The sequence below is a fragment of the Ochotona princeps genome, chromosome 8, assembly GCF_030435755.1.
Source record: "Ochotona princeps isolate mOchPri1 chromosome 8, mOchPri1.hap1, whole genome shotgun sequence".
NCBI lineage: Eukaryota > Metazoa > Chordata > Mammalia > Lagomorpha > Ochotonidae > Ochotona > Ochotona princeps.
In genome coordinates, this window is record NC_080839.1 from 9,267,428 (window position 1) to 9,289,934 (window position 22,507).

Genomic DNA, 22,507 nt, shown 5'->3' on the forward strand with positions numbered 1-22,507 from the left:
GCCACTGAAAACTTCTTTTGGTAATGTGGCTATGCCTGCAAGAAGTCAGTGTCAGGCTTTCTGGGTGTTTGGCCTTATGACATGCTCTGATAACACAGCGAGGTCTTATCACCATCCTGTTCTTATGCTGGAGCATCTTATTTGTATGCAAATTCTCTTGCATGCAACTGACTCTTGGGTAAATGCTACAGGCAGATTGAGATTCTTGGTAATTATGTTCCCGGCCTGTCTGCCCTATTTGTTTCTTTTTATGTCTCCACTGCAGTCCTTGCTTCTCTGTGTCAGTTATGAATTACAGAGAGGCTCCAGCAGTACATTCCCTTACAGGTGATGGACCCTCTGGTCTGTCCCCCTGCTGAACCCATTACCCACACCTACGATATCCTTTCAGACTGGCTGTGGGCAACAAGTTCTTCCTTTCCTTTTGTTTGTTTCCTTTTTTAATTAAAACAATCTTGTTAAGCTGGCAGGCTTTTATTTTTAAGATTTATTTATTTTTATTGGAAAGGCAGATATGTGGAGAGGAGGAGAGACAGAGAGGAAGATCTTTTGTCTGATAATTCACTCTCCAAGTAACCGCAACAGCCAGTGCTGTGCAGATCTGAAGCCAGGAGCCAGGTGCTTCTCCAGGTCTCCCATGTGGGTGCAGGGTCCCAAAGCTTTGGGCTGTCCTTAACTGCTTTCCCAGGGCACAAGCAGAGAGCTGGATGGGAAGCAGGGCCACCAGGATTAGAACCGGCGGCCACATGGGATCCTGGCGCATTCAAGGCAAGGACCTTAACCACTGCACTATCGCACCGGGAACTGGCAGGCTTTTATTTTAACTGAGATAGAGTTGTTCAACTTACTCAGCCACATCCCAGTCTCTGCCTTGGTTTGATTTATCCAGTAGTAACATGTGGGGTAAAATTACTTTATGTACATGTATATGTTTGGGGTTGTTTATAGAAAGGCTGAGAAATCTAATGAAAATTTCATGTGAGACAGTCATGCCAGGAATAAACATTATGCGTATAGATTCACAGAGATATATAAACACAATGTGTATACCTGTCTTTACACAAACTGGCACACACAAGTGTAAGTAAATAAAATGTGTATATGTGTGACATAGAGAGCGCTATACATTCAAGGACAGTGATGGCAATGTTTGAAATCTAGATCCAATTATTAATTATCTATGAACAATTTCTTAAACATTGGTGCCTCATTATCTTCATCTTTGAATGACAATGGATAAAATAAGGACAAAGTAGTCCTCGTCTCACAAGATTGTCATGAGGATGAAATAATACTAGGTATTTTTTGGTGTATAAGAAGTTGCAATAAATGTCAGTTATGAGAGCACCTCAGAAAGTTCATGGCGATGAGGGATGGAAAGATACATTTATTTCAGTGCGAACAAAACAAAAAACCCTCTGAAACCCCTGCACAGCCTTTCTATTAAAACTATGAACATTTTGAACATTTATCATGACCATGTGGAGGATCCCTCAAATGCATGGATTAACAAAGCACTTTACCTCAAAACAAAAGTTTCTTCGAATTCCATTTTCCGTGAACTTGTTGAAATTCCTTGTATTTTTATTGTCACAGAGACTATACAATAGAGATATACAATAACCTTTAGTCTCAGACAAGAGGGGCACAAGTCTGCCATTGACTGTAATTAAGTGCTGTGGGTATTGTGACAGAGAAAGTACATTTATTTATTTATTTATTTAAATATTTATTATTATTGGAAAGCCGGATATACAGAGAGGAGGAGAGACAGAGAGGAAGATCTTCCATCCGATGATTCACTCCCCAAGTGAGCCGCAACGGGCCAGTGCTGTGCCGATCCGATGCCGGGAACCAGGAACCTCTTCCAGGTCTCCCATGTGGGTGCAGTGTCCCAATGCATTGGGCCATCCTCGACTGCTTTCCCAGGCCACAAGCAGGGTGCTGGATGGGAAGTGGGATCCCGGGGCGTTCAAGGCGAGAACTTTAGCCACTAGGCCACGCTGCTGGGCCCGAAAGTACATTTATTAAATAACGTGCAGCTACCCTGCCAGAGGCTGCAAGGAAATGTGAATGAGTGAGTCTGTGAGCAGCCCTGCCTCTGGGGCCCTGTTATTGCTCACAGTCCACGTCTGTTTTCACCTCACCAAGGGCAGACCTGCTTGCTGGCACCATCGGGGATGTGTGCCCTGAAGAGCTTGACCAGGCTGTTCCCAGTCCTCCCTGACAGCACAGAAAAAAACAGAGATCTTACTCAAAAGCACAGTGGCAGAATGCACCCAGCGTGTTCTGTAGCAAACAAAGTAGAAAGGGATTGATAAATCATGGAGATACGTGATAGAGGAGTGGCCACAGGACTGACCAGGGCTCCATTCCCTGGAGGGTGGACCGGGAAGCCTAGCAAACATGTGACAGACTGTATGGACATGGGTTTGGTAAGGGACATCTAGACAGTGCCACAGGCCACCTGTGGAACATGTGAAGCAGTCGTCTGAGAATGGAGCTGGGCAAGGACAAAATTCTAAAAGTCAACTGACAAGAAGCAGAAGGAATGTTGAGCCGTTAGGGTTAAGGGAAAAGTTGCAAAAGGAAAGAAATGGTCCCTGTTGCCAAACACTACAGAGGCCAAACAAGATAGGAACCGAAAAGGCATCTATTGGCTAACCTCCCTGTTCTCATTAGCAGAATTAATAGCATAGGTGATTGAGTAAAAGGAAAGAATATGGATAAGGAGGCCCCATGGCTCTATAGGTTAATCCATGAGTGAGAAATAAGGAGGTGAAAACCCTTTAAGTAGAGCACTACTGGGGCACGCAGTTACTCAACTGGATCTCTTCTTCATTTACCAGCATACCTGGGTCCTAGAAAGATTTGGAAGACTTGCTACCCTCCAGAGGCAGCATGAGCAGTTGGCCTATGTCTCTTGGCCACATATCTGGGGAACCAGATGTGCTTTGAACAAAGCAAGTGGCCAACTGAAATCCGTATACCTGATGGTCAAAACACACTTAAGGGGTTCCAACACATCACTACACATCTCCAACACACCTCCAACACATTGAAGAGCTCTGCCTGAGGTTGAAGTGCAGCAGGGCAGAGTTCCCTCAGCCTCCACGGCTACCTAGCTCCTTTTGAGTTTTGTATCCCCAGGCTCCTGTTTCCAGTCTTCTGGTAGACTGTGCCAGCGAGAGGCCTGAGCAGGCTGGTGTGAGGAGGCCGGTTGGCTGTCTGGTTTTGCTACTCGCCTCCACACTTTCACATCCTCTATCAACACCTGCACACTTGGGTGGTGACCACACACACTCTTCCTGTTTGTACAGAAAGTGTCATTCAGAGAGCCTGCCAGTGGAGACCAGAGCCCCATTCTCAGCCTCAGAAGAAAGAAGCTGGGCGAACTTCCTTGACAGAGAAAGAACAGTTGCGTGCAAGCAGAGAGGTAAGCAAGCTGGGGCGTGTCTGAGCCCTTGGGCTGCCACGGGTGGAATTGAGGTGACTGCTCCACAGGGTGGGATTCTGAATAGCTGGGCACCTGCTCCTTGGGGCTGGGCAGCAGCAAGCATTCCCCATCTGCCCCGCTGAGACAATCCAGCCCTGGGTACACTGCCTGAAAGACCAAGCAGGCAGAGGTAGCGAGCAAATGAGCAGAGCAAGCAGCAGGATTCATGTGTGTGTGGCAAGTAGAGAAAGCACAGCTTGGGTGTGAACATGCTCATACGCTTTGAGGATGCTAACTGGACCCCTTGGCCTTAAGAAAAGTGGGTCTGAGCTTCCTGTAGGTCATTGGCGGTAGCTCACTGCTCATAGCGTGAAGCCCAGGGAGTGGCCAGAAGCCTGGTCACAGGAAGGAGAGCCTGTGGGTGGTCCTGCCTCATTTCACCATCACTCCTGCAGAAACAGCTTAGCGTGCCAGGCCTCCTCACGGTCAGGGTTATCTTTGAACAGCTCATTGTGTATGAGTGTATGCCTGCAGAAATTGTGTGTGTGTGTGTGTGTGTGTGTGTGTACGCACATGTACTTCAAAATGCTAGTAGAAAATTGGAACTCAAAAATATGCCTGTTTTGGTCCAAAAAATATTTTGAAATCTTACGCATATGAGGAATTCTAGAGAAATTTCAAGGAAAATGCATATATACAAAAGGAATGCACAGATTTTATTATTTTTGAGCAAATAAAACTGTCTTCTAGTTTTATTTTTCCATGAACTTGTCTGAAGTCCACTCATATATATTTATACATAGTATATTATAAACATGTCAGCATACATATTCTATAATGCAATTAGCATGGCATATACATTCTTTGAAATCAAAAGAACTAGTAGAATGATAAAGGATTTTTTTTCTAATATGTGCTTTCCTTGCTATTCAAAGTCTTCACAAATATAAAAGCGAAATCATGTTTGGATACGCATTTCATAAACCCTTTCATTGAAAGATGGGGAAATCCCATTAGACTGAGATGGTTCAGGTTGTCTGGGACCTGCCATTGCATAAGAATAGTTAAAAGGCAAATGTTCATAGTAATCAAATGGCAGTAAACTCATTGGGAGTCAATTGTACCAACTAAAAAAGATCCTTATGTCTACTTTTATTCAAAGTACTTGTTTCTTGGATGACCATGGAGAGATTTTCTGACTGCTGGAGTACTTTCTTTTTACTTGGGGCTCTCAGGGCCTCCTATTTCACTCTGTAAGGGAGACAGTTGCAGTGAAAGCCACTGTGACACTCCAGAGGCCTGGGGTCTTAGTTTGTTGCTGTCCACTGCTATTCCCGCTCTCTGTACTCAGTATTTAGTTGGGCCATGAAAGTTTTTATTTAAATTGAAATCAGAAAATGGGAATATGTATCCCAAACTGGGAATATGATTACTTGTCAGACTTCAGGGTTCAAATCCCAACTCTATGAGGATGGCTTTGGCAAGTAATTCAGGAGTCTTGCATCTGTAGAAGGGACTAAATAATAGGGACATAAAAACAGTACCTACCTGTTAAATAAGGGTTGAACCTGCTGTTCCATGTAAAGTGCTTAGAGGAGTGCCTGGTACTTTATTTTTTTCTTTATTTTTGATAATCTTTACATAGTTAATTAGGGCACAAAGGTTCAAGGGTTACAGGAAAGTGGGTAAGACTATTATTTCCACACTGTTTTTTTCCCTGTATCTGGGGTAAAGGGGGAGACAAAGGAGAAGCCCCACCCAGTCTCCCACCCATCCCAGGTCCCTGGCGTGGGGTATGCTCCGAGGGTCTTGCTCAAGTGGTTTTGATAGTTCAACAGTTACGAATTGCTGCCAATCTCGCCATTCCAAGCATGACGAAATCTCTTCAGAATCCACTGATTGGCATAGTCTGCCTTAGAGTCTCCATTTGCCCAGTTTTGCACTGCCAACATATGGCTGGGGTAGTTGATTGATTTGTTCTGACCTCTGCTGTTATGCCAGGTATCCTCTGCAGGTTCCGATAGACTGCCATATCTTCAATGAGCACCTGGTTATGCTCTCTACTGCTCCGTCTGAACCTCTGAGGAGGCTTGGCTCTTGTATTTGCACTCCATGGCAGACCATGGGTTCTGAGCCCAGAAGTTCAACTGGGGAGGTCCCAAAAGTGCCTGGTACTTTAAAAGGACTTAATAAGTATTAGCAGTTATGATGATGATGATAATGATAATGACCACACTGATGACTACATCACCTTTTTTGTGAACAAACCAGAAGGTAAATGGTGGGAGGTTTGGAGAGATGGGTATTGGGATGTGAAAACTGGCTTTAAGAGGAGACTCTTAAGGCTAGATCAATGGCATCACAGTCCTTATAAGGCAGGGTGCAGGAGTGGGAGGGTCCCTGTCTGTCAAACTCACTTGCAATCAAGAGCAGCATATGGACTCAAATCCATGTGCATGCACATCTCATACACCCATGTGCACAGCAATATAAAAAATAAACACACATAACTGTAACATCCAAGTGGCAATAGCTACCATAGGGTCAGTGATTGATTCTCACATGTTGAGAATCGTGCTCAGCATTTTATATGTTGTGCCTGAGCTGGTGTGAGCCTGTTTGAGAACACAGGATTGTGGAGTGCAGAGCTTGGAATGGCAGCATTGGGATGTGTCTTCAGGTCCCATGTCCTGAGCCCCCATATATCATTTTCAGAGTACAGATTAAAGTGGCAGTGAAATGTAACCAAGGAGAAAGTGAGTCCCAGAGAGTCATTCAGAGTCACAGATTGAAAGCCGCAGTGAGAATGGGAGGTATGATGAGGAGGCAGGTGCTGGTCTCTGGTTTTTAAATCCTTTCTTCTACTCTACAGTTCAGAGCAGGACCCCCTGACTGACATCCTGTCTCTTGAGGTTGACATTTGGGGGACCACTTCAGTAGATCACTTTTATCTTCTGTACTTTGGTTTCTTTATTTGTAAAGTGAGTATCACAACCTGCCCCACACAGTGCATAGGGTTTTATGCATATAAGAAAATCTGTCCTGATTCATATAAGAAAAAACCTGCTGAACACTATTTTCAATAAAGTTAGAAGAAAAGCACAGATGGCATTGGTTCCTCATGATATGTCATTAAGTATGATTTAACATATTCCTTCAACAGCCTCTTGAGGCTATGTGGTACCCATGGCCCATAACTTGCTGAACCATATCCATATAGAGCAACTTCATTTATTTCCACATTTGTGTGTTACAAATCAAACCACAGTGATTATGGTACACAATCTTTTAGTGCAATTATCGTATCCTTTCAATTTTTTTCAAGTCTGATGATCAAATGCTGTTATTGCAGTTTGTCTTTATTGGTATTTTATGATTAGTGAGTTTAATTCTCAATGTTTGAAAGCATACATCAGTTCGCAAAAAATGGAAAACATCATCCCCTTTTATTCTGAAAACAGCTAAGAAACAGATTCCTTTCAAAGTGAAATAGCACCATTCTCCCCCTCATGATTAAAATATAAGCAGGTGTTTGTATAGAAATATAAGCCTATTAAAAACATTTTTCACCACTGTTCCTGTTTATAGCTTTTATCTGTGCTAAAAATGGGGAGTTATAATGGCTACAAGACAACTAGATTCCTGCAATCACTAATAAACATGACAATTTGATTTATTACCATTGCCCTGCTATAGTCTGTCGACAGATTTTTTTCTTTATGGAAAAATTGCCATGGCTTAAATCTCTATCATATGGCACTTAATTCAATCGACAATATGTTACCAATTAGATCCTGCTTAAACTACCATCAGCCAGCAGACCATGGCACATGTTAAGTAGGATGACAATAGAATAACTAGTGGAAAGCTTTGTGACAGCTTTCACAGGACCCAGGAGCAGGGATGAGACACAGAGTGATCGAGACAGAAAGGGCAGATACAATCTGGACTTTAGCCCATTCTTAAATGGAAATGTTTCAATTTCTCTTAAACCACGTGAAGCATTTCTGTTTGGACCCATGCTTGTCTACATTAATATTTGTCTTCCTTCTTAATTCTCCTCTCCTTACCCCTCCCCAACACACACACACACACACACACACACACACACACACACACTCACGAGATACACTTTCCAATAGAAAGGCATTCATATCCTGGCCCCTTGCTTTGTGTGAAGAGGCATAACTTTAGCTTGTCATCCTTTCCGCTGAGGGATGTGTCTTAGGACTTCATCTTTCTCCCCAGCTTGGGGTGGTGAACACTTCAACAGAGAAATCTGTGTGTGAGACATGAGCTCCCTTTTCCTCTAGTGATCCAGTTCTATCTGACACTGTGCCTCTTGTGAAAGACAGAAGCCAAACCGGACTGTGCTGCAGAAAAAAAGCCAACCTGATGGCAGAGTGCTGGGGGATGTCCAGGCTTAACACGGAGGGGAGATCCGGGATCTGGAGGCTGGGCAGTGAGGAGCAGAAAGGAGACTCTTGAGAGCTAGAGGAATGGTAGAGGAGTGGAAATGTGCCCATGACCGTGACAGGTATAACCTCAGCCGTCCCTGCCTGGAGATACCACTCATTGAACATCCTGATGAGCTGCGGCTGGGTCACACGGCTATCCCCATGAAAAAGGCCAGGCCTGTTTGTTGCATTTCATGTCCTGCCTTCCAAAGCTAAGTTCAATGGGGCTTCCTCAACAGGAAGACTGGGGTGATACTAGGAAGGGCGGATGCAGACAGCAAAAGCTCACAGTGTCTGAATGCTTTGTTGTACCCAGAACAGAAATGCAACTAAAAATAACTGCCCCAGCACTCTCTTCATTCTTTTTTTTTAAAGATTTATTCATTTTTATTGGAAAGGCAGATGCACACAGAAAAAGAGAGAGAAATAGCTTCCATTCGCTGGTTCATCTGCAAGTGGCCACAACGGCCGGAGCTGAACCGATCCGAAGCCAGGAGCCAGGAACTTCTTCCAGATCTCCTGCGTGGGACTCTCTTCATTCTTACTCTAATTGCTTCTACAGCTGGGTGTAGACTATGAGGCAAGGAGTTTTCTCAAGGACCTGAGGGATTCTACGGAAATCCCCCTCTAAATCATAGTCATGGGGACTATTTCCCCAGCTCCTCTCTATATTGGACATTTTATGCATATTTTCTGAGTCCTCTCAACATCCCTGCAGGGTAAACAGTATATATGCCTTTTACATGCTGAAGAAAGGAAGTTCTAAGAGGTTAGGGGACCTCTCAGGAGCACACAGGTTAGATATGGGGTTCAAGCCCAGGCTGCCCCATGCCAGAGCTGTCTGTGTGAGCTGCTTTCAGGTGATCTTGAGTCCAGGCTGCAAAGCAGCAGCACATATGGTCTTGTTTTAATGAACTCCCTTTCCTTCAGGAGGCCACTGTGTGTGTGTGTGCGCGCACACACACACACGCACACATGTGCCTGTGTGTGCACCAAGCACACATAATGAGAAAGCTCAGAGGAAAGTTAGGGGCCACCAGATGTTATAACTTTCCACGGGCTGTCCCTGTTGCTAAATACCATGACAATATTTTCTAAAGCAGAGATCAAAGGACATATGGTCTGACTCATGGGTTAACAAAGGGAAAAAGATTTTAAATTGGGAGGATCTGGGACATTTTGAGATGTGTGGCTGCAAGCATTCCAAACTCACCTGGAAATCATGGAGTTCTTTGGGAAACACCGTGAAATATCAGCCTGTTAAACCTCATCTTCCAAACTAGGAATGATTTTACCCACGGAAATTAGGATAACTATATCCACTGGTTATATGATCCTGTAGCCTTGAGACCCTATGCCCATGAAAATAGCAAACGTATGGCAATCTATTTGCATCACCTATGAAATAGTTGGACGCAGTAAGAACATTCTTTATGTATAAATAGGTTTCTAATTCAGAAAATATCCAGTAAGAAAATATAATGAAGACGAAAGATGTTATTCACAAAAGACACCAAAATTTAAATATCTAGAAAAGAAAGAGAAAACATATAAAACAACATATGAAAAATTCTTGTAAAGTCTACACAAAACATATAAATGGAAATACCTGCTATGTAAAAAGCTTACTCTAAACTCTAACCAGACTCTTTTATACGTAAAATTTCTTTTTAAGTCTGATGCATTTGAGGAGGAAGGAGACTTGATAAAAATTCCGATCTAAAAATCTCATATGCATTTTTGATAAGAATAACCAGTTTTGAAAAGAGGTAGGAACCAAGCAGGAGGCATGGGACTTGTCATGTCAAGGCATAGGTTTGAGCAGTCACCCAGCTCCAAGTGGACACACAGATCCATGAGAGAGAAGAGAAAGTGTGAACACACACACTTGCTTCTATGCAAATGTAGTGTATGAGAAAAGTCCCTTTTTGAATCTGTAAGATCAAGAGTGAGTACAGTCAGATCAGGAATGGCCAATCCTCGCTTGACTGGATTCCTCAGCCTGTTTCACAGTTATTCATCTCTGCCCTCTTGAAGCACTTTCCTTCTGTGCCTTCCAGAACATTCTTCTCAAGCTTCTCTTCCAAACTCACTGGCCACTCCTTGCCTGTCTCCACTTTGGATCTTTTCCCAACTCTTCCGCATGTCTAGGTGGCAGAGCACCCCAATTATCTGACTGCTTTGGCTGTGTTCATCCAACTGGTGGGCCAGTATGGCCACTGACGTGCTAACAGATGCCCAAACCTATACCTCCTAACCCTGACTTCTTTTCCTGATGAGGGCCCCAGCTGCCATAGGACACCTGGCATCTCTTGGTGAGTATTTCATTTCACTATTGTAACATCCAAACACACCCACTTGTTTCTCTGACTCTAGCTAGCCCTGTTCTATTGTAATTTTCTCATATTCCCTGTAGTCCTCCCAAACTTCCAGGTCAGCTTAGCAACCTGGAGCCATCATTTACTCATTTCTTTCACAATCCACCTCGAATCCCTCAGCAGATCTGTCTGCATGTCCTTTTAAAATACATTCGGAATGAAATCATTTGTTACCTTCATTGTCTGAGACCTGTGGTCTCTACTAGCATTCCAGGCTGGTCCCCTTCCTTCCATACTCCCCTCGCTTCACGCTCTTCTCAGCCCAGCCCCCAGAGGAATTCCCATAAAACTTAAGTCAAAACATATGATTGTTGATCAAAGGGCACAATATTTCGGTTAGATAAGAGGAAAAAGTTTGAGTAATATCATTTCGCTGCACAACGCAATGCCTGTAGTGAACAAGACCCCATGCTCTCAAAAATCTGAGAAAATCTGTGTCCTCTGTTCTAAGGACACAGTGGTAAGAAAGAAGGTGAAAGATCATGGAAAATGAAATTAAAACATTTTTATGTTAATATAAAAAAGGCTTGAAATCCATATAGCTTTTCCATAAAATTGTTTATCCATAAACTTTTTAGGAACATGAATTATGCATGAATTTCTAAAGTTTGTTGAGTCCAAACAAATTTCTTTTAAAAATTTCTTTTAATGTTTTCATTTGAAAGGCAAAGAGAGAGACAAAGAGAGAGATCTCCCATCCACTGGTTCACTTCCCAGATGCCACAATAGCCACAGCCAGCCCAAGTGTAAAGCCAGGAGCCTGGAACTCAGTCCAAGCCACCTATGTGGGTGTCCGGGGTCCAGGTACTCGCACTGTCCCCTGCTGCCTCCCCTGCTGAATGTCAGCAGCAAGCTGGGCAGAAAGCAGAGTCAATTGTTGAACCCAGGCACTCTGCTGTGGGTGAAAGCATCCCAAACATTTGAGCTGTTCCTCCATTCTTTCTCTCACTCCCTGGGGTGTAGCATTACGCCAATTCAAGGATAGCATTCAGCTTCCTCTCACCATTTCACTCATAAATATAACAAAGAGAAGAGCTCTTTAATTCTTGAGAAATCTATCCTGAAAGGCAGCCTCTCTCAGGAAAACTGCACTTACATCAGTGATACTAACCTGAAAATCACACTCATTCAAGTAACTGGAGGGTTGAGGAAGCGTGGAGAAACACTCTAAACTGACTCTGTCTCGGTTTGGCTCAGAAAGCAATCAGGTAGAAGGGCACTTGGAAAAAGTCAATGAAAATGGAATTACAAGGTAAGTTTATTTTGGTGCCAAAAAAAAAAAAACTAAAAAGTGATGCATGCTAGGGATCTTAAAATGTGCCTAGAAAGAGCACATCATAAAAACACTATAAATTTCGTGATTCTTTGACCCAACTAGATACATGCTTTCCTTCCATTTTCCACAAAGTTTCTGAAGTGTGTGCATGAGCCTGAGGGTCTGAATTCCACAGGATTTGGAAGCTCCTCTGTGGGTAAAGTGGTGCTCCTGAACGTCTGAGCATGTCTTTCTTTTTTTTCTTTTTTTAAATCATGCATTTGTGATCTATGGCTGCTGACATGCAGACCTGAGCACACTGCTGTGCAAGTTGGGGCCATTGCTTTTATGAGCCTACCTACCCTTTGGTGTTTATTGTTGTCTGCCTGCAGTTGTGTTTTTGCACCTTAGGAGATGCTCGGTGGTCTTTACTTTAGAGACACAGGTTGATGAGTCCTTAACCCTCTTGGCGGTCAAATGTCCTGACTGTTGTCATAACGGAGGTTTCTGCAGTGTCACCCATACCTCCAGTGGGTGTTCCACAAGACAGGCAGCATGGACATTGCTGTGATTGCAGTCAAATGACCTCCTCCCCTACCCTGCAACAGATGGGTTTGCCCACCAACCTCCAAGAACACCAGGAAACTTTGTGTGCTGAGACTTCCTGGAAATCAGCATTTCAAATTGCCCCTAGGGTACCTAGAATGGGAGTGTGTATTTCTGGAACCATAAACCTATGAGGTGCTGCTGCTGTCAGGGGAGATGTGCGTAGGCAGTGGCTAGCCCATGAGCATACTCACTTCCTCCTTCAAGGCTGCAACACCTCCAAAGGTACCACCTCCCAACATGGCCACAGTGGAGACCAACCCCTAACATGAATCTTAACGGGAAAAACCATATCGAAACCAGAACAGCATCTTACCAAGCCCTCAGCCCAGGGGGTGCAGGGTAGCCCTGGGTAAGGGGACTGGCTGGCCTGGGAGGAAGCAGGGATGCAGAGAGGTGGATCCAGTATACAGTTCTTCCCACAGAGTACTTGTGGCAATCAGCTTTAGGAAAATTGGCATCTTCAACTGTAAACCTAGCCACAGAGTGCATCAATATTAAATGTATTGGTGAATTTCTATAGAAATGGATTTTACACTCTATCCAAGTTTAGAAATGATGTCCTTCATCCTATTTTCTTTTAATATTCATGTATTTAAAAAAGCAGAGTGACAGAGAAAGGGAGACACACAAAGAGATTTGTAAATTTTCATTTGAAAGACAGCTACGGACTAAGATGAAGGCAGATGGAGAGGGAGATCTCCCGTTTGCTGGTTCACTCCCCAAATGGCCCCAACATTGAGCCAGGCCTAAGCCAAGGGTCAAGAACACCATCTAGGTCTTCACATAAATAAGTGAGGATCAAGAGCTTGGGCTACCTTCTGCTGTTCTCCCATGCACATTAGCAGGGAGCTGGATCAGAACTGGCGACTGGCACACCAAAGACTTGAACTGGTGCCCATATGGGACACCAATACTGCAGTCACTGGCTAATCGCTGTGCCAAAGCACTGCCAAAGAGAAAAGGAGAGAGAGCAACCAAGGGATACAGAGAGAAGAGGAGATGAAGGCAGCTGGATTGAAAGTGGAACATCCAGGATTTGAGTTGGAACCCATATGCAATACTTGGGTAGCAGACGGTAGCTTTACCCTCTGCGCCATAATACTGGCCCCAGTCATCCTGTTTTCTATGCTGCATGCTCTCAATTGATTCGGAGAAACTGGAAGTGTCCCACTAGTAACACTATGCCCTGACATGTTTCATGGACAGTACCAATTGAGTGATATAGAACCATTTGGAGACCAAGCATGAAGATTTAGGCCTGGAGTCAAATTCCAGGCCTCCTAGTATAAAATAGTATTAATCATCACTCCTTGAGCATGTTCTGCATGCCAGGTACTAGAATCTAGGTGACTGTAGGCAATTACTTCTCTGTCTGCATCTCAATTTACCCTTTAGTTAAAACAGGGATAACCTGCATCTCTCATTTGGGCTGTGGTGCGGATTTAATGAGCTCGTATGCAATTGTTTAGAGTGCCTGGAACGCACCAAACACTCAGTAAAAAGTAGCTGTTTTGTATTATTTGGATACTGGACCCACATCAACTTTAGCATGCCAATTACTTGAAGAACAAGTAAATTAGACGTATTAGGAATAGGGTTAATTCCTCAGCCCAGCAGAGCATATTGTGAATCTCAGTAGTAATTTTCTAAATGGCTCTGAGTAACCTAGAAAAGAGCATGCCTGTGGCATAGGCCCTGTTAGGTTCCTGGAGAGTAAATTGCCCATTGGAATGGCCTGACCATTACTTGCTCACAATGTGGACTGTTACATATATACATAGTTAGTTATAGTACATTTGCCAGGAAAACTAGCAGGCTGATGTTTGTGCCTAAATAGCTGAAGGTTGTTTTTTTTTTCCCTTCAATAAAGTGTCAAATCTATGATTTAGAGTTTGTGTTCAGCTGATTGTTTGTGGCAGGAAGCATCAATCCAGACTGATTGGCAAGTGGGTACACATTCAAATGATATGATGATACCCCTGCCACATTTTCCTATGATTCTGGAGGGGAAAAAAATCATTAGAGAATCTTGATTCAGAATCTCATCAAAATAGAGCCTTTGGTTAAACGACGGCTGCTGCACATGTGTCTGTACGTCAAGGCAGGTGACATCAGGGAGACACTGAGAGAGGTCAGGCCTGCTAGCAATGGACCTGCATGCGGTCTGCTACTGACCTTGATGCCACAACCTGCAACATCCCCAGCCAGACCGATTGGACAGGCAGTTTGGACTGACAAGGGTGACAGATGGACTACAGGCATCTGACCGTTGCCCCGACCCCTGACCCCGCACCCTCCCTGTGTACTCTAGCAGTGTGTCCACAGGAAGGATAAGCCAGTAAAATAGCTCAGCATCAAGACCAGCAAGGTCATTGGTTCCACCCATAGTTTCTTTTCGAGCCTCATTTTGATAAGTAGCCATTGATTATATTCATTACTTCTGGCAGCAGAGACCCCACGGCCCCTTGATAGGCACTTTCCCCAGGTGCTCTAATTATGTGAAAGTCCTACATTTCAAACAGAAATCCATCCCTTTGGAATGTTCACCTCCATTTTGCTCTTGCAGTCTCAGTGCATGAATCTTAGGCTCTGAGATTCATTTAGGCAAGTGGGTCATAATCCTCCTGAATTGAAAGCATCCTTTGGGCCAAATAACCGTTAACCAACATTTATGAATCCCCTGTGCCTGTGTCGGGGGTCCAAAGAGGCAGCCTCGAGAAAAGCCACTGAACTCTGAAATTAACCTTCCCTTAGAGGGTCACTCTGGTCTTGCATAAGCAACCACCAGATGCCTCTAAAGGATGTCCTGTGAGAGTGGATGAGAGGAGGGACTCAGAAGTGCCAGAGAGCAGTGGGGTGACAGCGTCCAGCTCTCATAAGGGAGCCTCCCCCAGAGAAAAGGAGCTCCACCTCTAGGCAAGTCATCACCTTCTGACAGCTGCCAGTTCCCATATGAGGTCGGCAGACCTTGGTGACACTTTCCCAGTGCACATCTCACAGTGGAAGCAGGAGTCTCCTTGGGTCCTTCTCTCCAGGCCATGCTTGCTCAGACTGCTCGGAGCTCCTGTGTAGTTGTGGCTTGGAGGAATGGGTGAAGCTCAACACCAGACGCAGGCAGTCCTCCCTTGCAGTGATCCGGGATCTGGGAGATAGCAGGAAGTGCCTGCATGAAAGCAGTGCAAGCCCCGTTGATTCTAGTATGCCACAGCCGGCAGACCTGCACATGTAGCCACGTTCTCTGCGAAGTGTCTCAGAGGGGAACCCTTGTAGCTGCCTCATGCATGTCTCAGCAGTGACAACAGGAGCAGTTGAGCCAATGGAAGCAGATGACCAGCAATGACCTCTCTGAAGGGACAAAAGGAAAGAGCAAGACTAAACATTCAGATTAAAATGGTAAACATGCGGGTTAGCCACTGTGGGTCTTCTAGGCAGCTTAGCATGGACATTGAATATAGAAGGAGGCTATTCACTTTTCCTCTGACCCCGATGGGCTGAGACAGCAGCTAGGATGATGCAAACACGAGGACCACCAGCCAGGGTGGCCAACAGTGTTCCTGTAATTCCTGGAGCAGGCTGGCGGCTGGCTGAATCAAATTTACATGCATCAGCACTGTTTTCATTGTAGAGTTTAAACAACTTTAATTAATAATATTCGCCATTCCCAGTGTGTCAACACCCCCCACACACCTGTTCATTTTGAGAGGACTTGTATAAATACAGCAATAATATATTCAATTATGAGAAACAGGAATGAAAAAAAAATAATTGACTTGAGAAGCCTTTATGCGCACATTCCCAAGGGCCCCTCACTGTATTTTATTTGAAAACGTCATTGTAAAACTTAAAACCAAACTAAGAAAGGAAAGAGGAGGTGTGGTAGGAGTGAGGGAGGGAAGGAAAGATAAGATGGGAAGTATCATTATGCTGTTAAAACCATGTGTATGAAATACATGAACTTTGTTCCCTTCATATAAGCAGCATCTTGCACTTTCATTTCTACATTTCTTATGTAATAATTTTTGGTTTCTCAGGGGGGGAATAGTATCATTGAAAGAAGAATAATTATGACAAGTGTTAAAGATGAGTGAGCCAGATTCCCTTGGTGGGCAGCCAGCATCCTGGGAGTAAGTTAAGTGCCTTAGAAAGCACCGGGAACTCTTTGTCATTGAGTAAATTACTGCTTCGAAGCACTAACAAGGACCCTGGTGGATTGGGAGAGTTAATTCAGTTCCCAGAGCCCTGAGCCTAATCCCTGTGCAGTGCTTGTGCTCTGTGAGAATCTGGATCTGTGTTCATCCACATCTATTTCTGTCTTCCAAGAATGGGAACCTCTTCAGGAGTGGAGCCCATATCTTTACAATTACCGCTGGCAGCTGGCCCAGCCCCATGCTCCTGAGAGCCCAGTAAACACTCTCGGGTTTCTTGAATAGAACATTCTTCACCACTGATCAATGCCCAAATTGCCCTGATAATGTTTCTCTGCCTCCCTGCTAAAAACATGGCCCACAACTTCCTGACAAGCTCTCGATGATGAGAAAACCTAGCCACTTCCCCAGTATTCCCAGCACTCTACACTCCCTGTATGCAATAAGAACACATTCTACTCCACTGTCTAATAGGTAGCATTTTCTTCTTGTGTTTTGATAGTTCAGAGATTTGGAGGTACTGAAAGTCAAACCCGGAAGCCTAATCCATTTCTGACTTATCAGCCCAGAACCTGAGTGCATGCACCAAGTGTTCACCAGTATCCTTGATGTGACTGTGGAGCTCCTGTAGACATGACCCCTGCCTGCCTTTGCACAGCGTCCTGGGTCGTTTTCCTGCCTCTAGCTTTCATACTCCCCATCCTTCACCTGGCTGTTTCCTCCTCATGGCTTCTCTCACAATTTGTCTTTCCTAAGGCAACCAGCCCTTAATGACATGCTGTATTCCCCACCCACTTTCCCTAATTATAATTTTCCTTCATGAAAATACTACTTTCATCTCATATAAACCACTCAGTGTTGAACAGCAACAACCTCTGGTCCTTCCCCTCTCACCTCCAGGGCCATTCTCCAGAGTTTCTTATTTTCCTTCTCTATTTATTAAGCAGGTGGGCAGGGCACTGGTCCCATGTGGCCTTAGGGAATATGTCAGACAAATGGAAAGATGTAGTCCCTGCTCCAAGAAGTGTCCCCACCCTCAGTTGTGCTGGTCCTGCCACCATACAATCTGCGTTACCTCTGTTGTCTTGCGTCAATAGTACATTATATATATATATAAATTCTTCAGTATCAAAGCTAAGGATTTAGCCCACAAACACCACTATTTTCTTTCCAGGATCCTAGACAGTCCCAAGTGTCTGACATTTACATAACGTGTGTACGTGTTGATATTTGTAATTTAGAAGATGTTATTAGATCTCTATTTTTTACCTTTTTGGCACTGGAAATCTTTTGATTTGTCATTCTTCTTCATCTTCTGACCACACCTTCCACGTCCATATCCCATCTTTTTAGATAAGTATTTATTTTTGTGCTGTCACCATGACACATCCACAGATGGATCAAGTTGTGCATTAGGGGTATGTTCTTTCTGATAAGTAAAGCATATGGCTCCTGGCCGATATGGATTCCCAAAATTGAAGTTCACTGGGCTTTCTTTAGACTGTAGTTCATTGCTATAGTTTAGCTAGTTTATTCTGTATATTATGGCCCAGTTACATGTTAGGATTTATTATGTGTTTTTTTCACTTCTCAGAATTTCTAACTAATGCTGTTGTTTTTCTTATATTACTTGCTCTTGTGATAAATTTTCTCCGAATCTGTCTGTTTTTCCTTTTCCCAGGAGACCCTGACCCTGCTTGCCCAGCCCACCTCCACCCTTCTGCCTCACCTGTGTGGTTGCCCTCTACGCTCACTATACAGTTCCTGCTTACAACTCATGGCACATTTTTTCATTACTATCGGGAGAGTGCATCGGAACCAGCATTGGCTGGACGCCACGACTGCCTTCTTATTCTACCCTTGTTTTCTGGAATCAGTCTCCAGATATCCTTACAGAACAGGGTTCTTGGGAAGTAAACTTTTCTCAGCTCCTTTTCCCTGGAAATATCATAGTTCTTGGTATCGGGCTGGGTACAGAAGCCTTTAAAAGTTTCTTTTTGTCCCTTACACTGTGACACAGGTGTGTCCAGAGAAGGCTGTCTCTTTTAATACTGAAGAATTCTGTCCTTCACCTTTAGACAATTTTCTTTCAGCTTTTTAAAAATACTACTTTCCTGTCCAACCCTCCTAAACCAATCTGTAATCTCATAGTTTTCAACTCCTCTGTTGTTCTCTCCTACCTTTAAGAGTGAAGTGTTCTTATGTTCTAATGCTTTAAGTTTATTTTCTTTTTATTTTCACAATTCTTATTGTTTTAAATCTATGATTACTCTTGTTCTTTGTTTCCTAGCATTTGTTTTAATTGTAAGGACATAATGTTTTCTTCAAAATGCCCCTCAGGTGTGATTTAAAGTACTTTTAACTCATTAAATTCAAAGTTTTCAATCCTGCAAGTATTTATATCTCTCTTTTTAAAAATAACCTTATTTATTTAAATGACAGAGTTACAGAGAAAAAGGAGAGATGGGGAGAAAGAGAGCTTCCATTCACTGATTCACTCCCCAGGAATTGCAAGACTCAAGGCTGAGCGATTCTGAATCTGGGAGCCAGGAACTCCATTCACGTCTCCCACAAATAGGAGCAGGGACTCAAGCATTTGACCCATTGCTATGTCAGTGCCTTAGCAGGAAGTGAGATTAGAAGTATAGCAGCTGGGACTTGAACTCATGCTCACAGAGGATGCCAGCATTTCAAGCAGCATTTTTTAAAAAGATTTATTTATTTTTATTGGAAAGTCAAATATACAGAGAGGAGGAGAGACAAAAAGAAAGATCTTCCAACCGCTGATTCACTCCCCAAGTAGCCACTAAGGCCAGAGCTGAGTGATCCAAAGCCAGGAGCCCCGAGCCCCCTCTGGGTCTCCCATGCAGGTGCAGGGTCCCAAGGCTTTGGGCTGTCCTCAACTGCTTTCCCAGGCCACAAGCAGGGAGTTGGATGAGAAGCGGAGCTGCTGGGATTAGAACCAGCACCCATATAGTATCCTGGTATGTTCAAGGCAAGGATTTTAGCCACTAGGCTACCACCCTGGGCCCTGCAGACAGCAATTTAATGTGTGGTGCTACCACACTGGTCTCCTTCCAGCAAATATTCCAGTGACATATTCCAAGTTACCATAAATGGGATATTTATTGCTTGATTTAAGTCTCTATAGGTGTCCTATACATAAGACAAAAGGCAATAATGGACTTAATGTAGTCTGTCTTCTGGGTCATTCTTGTCTCTTCTGGTGTTTTTCTTAACATGCTTGGTTATTCTTGGTTTTGTGCTTCTGTTTAAGCAAGAAGAATTAAGTGACTGTGTTTCATGTTCTTCCTGTTATAGGTCCATATTTGGGCTCTGATCTCTCTGCTGTAAAACTGTGAGCAAAATGGGGCAAGCCATTCTGCTAGCAAGCTTTGCTTTAGGTTGGGATGGTGGTGAGCCCAACTATCCTGGAGATTTCTAAGTGCAAGTTTTATTCTAGTGGCTGCCACACTACTCATGCCATTTGATGAACAGGAAACCAAAGTGCAGAGATTTGCCCGTACTTGGATAGCTGGCAAGAGATGGAGCCAAAATTTGAATGGAGGCTGCCTGATGAACACATTTATTCTCATTCCACAGAGCCAAATGAATGTCGATGTGAAATGAAAAGCAGTGTTATCTGAATCATTAGCCCGGCACACGCTGTGTGGTTCCGGCTTCCACCCTGATGGTTGGGAGCATGCCAGGAACTCTGCACCTTCCCACCTGGGCAACAGCCATTGTGTTTTTCCCCTTAAGCAATTAATCCACCCTCTGGCATTAAAGAAAATGAGACAGGTTTCATTCTCTGTTAGAAGGTGTCAAAGCAGAATTTGCAGTTTTGGAGGAATGGTGTGCTATAAAACAGAAAATAATTTATCCTCTGATTGATAAAGCCACGAGATGGTAGACATGTTTAGATTATTTTTAGTAGCCATTGACAAAGTCCCATTCTTCCTAATTCTGAGTTTTTCTGATTCTGAAAGCTATGACTACTTCTTTTACTTTCTATCTGCTTTTTCAGAAGCTGTTGTCAGTATGATTCTAGTAGCAAATTCTACTTATCAAAATGTTAAAGTAAGCATTTCTTGATCATCTATGAAATTAAACATTCTTTCAGTATTTTGTGTGCTTTCCTGGAGAGAGGAATTGGTGTGCTATGAAAAGCCCACCCTAAGATGAAATATGTTTGGCTACTTTGGGTTAAACGAAGTTAAGTACTTTCCTTTGCTTCCTTTTCTCAAAGCCTTTTCTGGCTAATATGCATTGGTGAATCTTTAGAAGATTTGAAATTTGAGAAAGGCACATTTCAGGAAACATCCGATTCCCAAAACTCACATTTTGGGAAACATTGCATTCGTGAAGGAGCCGTTTGCTTGCCTCTCCTCCCCAGAGGCGGCCGCGTGCTCATCTGTGCACACCTGGGCCATGCCGCAGGGCCACATGTTCCATTTTCCTATCTTGAGTTGGGCAGCCTGCCTGGCAATATTTTCCTACATTTTCCGCCTCCTCATATGACCCTCTCTTCATTCCCTCCCCCTACACATCCTTGAATGGTACTAAGTTTTAATGGCTTTGTTTCCACATCTACAAAACCACAACACATTAGGCTGCAGTGGTTAGTGGAAAGAGGAATGACAGCCTGTCTATTATATGCAGGAAATAATGAGTGAACCTGAAATAAGCTTGCTGCCTTTGGAAGGTTCCTCATGTTCACCTCAACCTTTGGCAATTATCATGCAGGGTTCTCTTTAACCGTGACCTTCCCAATTTGTGGCCAAGAAGCACGCATTTTTATTCAGCTGACACCTCCTCCTGCTCCCACCTATCTCTGAAAGAACTTCTAAGTCCCCCTCCTCCACGTGCCTCTGTGTTTTTGATGTAAATCAATCCCTTCTCCACTTCATAGCTATCCTTTAAGAACCAACTTACAAAGCCTGCACCAGCTTGGACATTTTCTCACTCAGTTTATTCACTCAGCATGCATTTGTGGAGCTCTTGGCATGCTGAACATGACCCAGAACTGTGGACTGTGTATACAGCAAGTCCACGGGGGTCGGGAGGGGGTGCAACGTAGTCTTCACTCACATTGCTTATCATGGGAAACCGCTGTTATAACTGCTTCTCCTCCATTGCCAATATGTTAGAACCTTTTGTCTTCACACCTCAACCTGGGCTTTCACAATCCCTGAATCTAGGTCCAGTTGTACCTAGAAGGGTAGGATTAGCTGGCAAGGCTAACGGGTGTTGAAGAGATTCTTCAACCTCCTGGCCATTTCATTTCTCAAAGCTCTGAGAGGGGAATTTCTTTCTGACTCTCCAATAATGAAGACTCTCAGGAGTATCTGGGTACACGTGGGCATCTCCTTTCAGGCAAGAGTGGGACAAGAAAAAAAAACGTACAGCACACAACTCAGTAACCTCCCAGTTTATTCTTATTCTGATTTCATTTTGTCTCCTTTAAGGAGCCACAAGTACAAGGATTTTGGTGGAAGGCCTTGGAGGGGCTGTTAGAACCCTTTGTGGGGGTGGCTCTGATGCTGTGTTGTGCAGAGGCCTTCTGGAGCTGTGCTGTGCTGCAGCCTAGAAGGCTGAGTTTTTGTGTGTCTACACTTGTGGGAGTGTTGCCTTCCCTTTGTCTATTGTGAGCCTCTCTCCGAAGCTTGTTCTCAAGACCATGTTGTGTATTCTCTTACAGACGATTCTTCTTATGATTTTTAAAAATTTTTATTTGAAAGAGAAGGGGAGAGCCATCAAGTGACAAAAAAATCTTCCACCAGAAGCCTTTAAGTGCCAGGGCCACATCAAAGCCAGGAGACTGGAGCTCCAGCTGGGTCTCCAGTGCAGGTGGCCTGCAGGGACCTGAGTACGTGGGCCACCTTTCACTGCTCCAGGCACATTAAGCAGGGAGCTGTATTGGAATCAGAGCAGCAGCCAAGACTCAAACCAGAACTCTGACAGGGGATGCTAGCTTCACGATAGATGGTTTAACCCACTGGCCTACAACACTGGCTCCACAGATTCTTTTTTAAACAGCATCACTTAAGTGATCAGATGACATTGCTTTGCTGCCACTCTTCCCCCTCCTGTTCTGAGGGGTTGGTTTCCATATTGCTGACCTGTTTTTGCTTTGATTACGTCCTAAGGTTCCATCATCATCAGGATAGTCTTGGCAAGCAACATCTATCCCAATTCTAGTGGCAGAAATTCACTTAATAACTACA

At 43.9% G+C, this 22,507-nt stretch overlaps 1 protein-coding gene across 3 annotated transcripts in view; it reads left to right on the plus strand.

Annotated features, from left to right (window-relative positions):
* AFF3 (ALF transcription elongation factor 3) overlaps positions 1–22,507 on the plus strand; it is a 564,045-nt gene that overhangs the window by 7,943 nt on the left and 533,595 nt on the right. For all 3 annotated transcript variants that reach the window (XM_058667512.1, XM_058667514.1, XM_058667513.1), the window contains exon 2: positions 3,321–3,436. The gene's annotated coding sequence lies outside the window, so the exon portion shown is untranslated. The remainder of the gene's footprint in view (positions 1–3,320; positions 3,437–22,507) is intronic.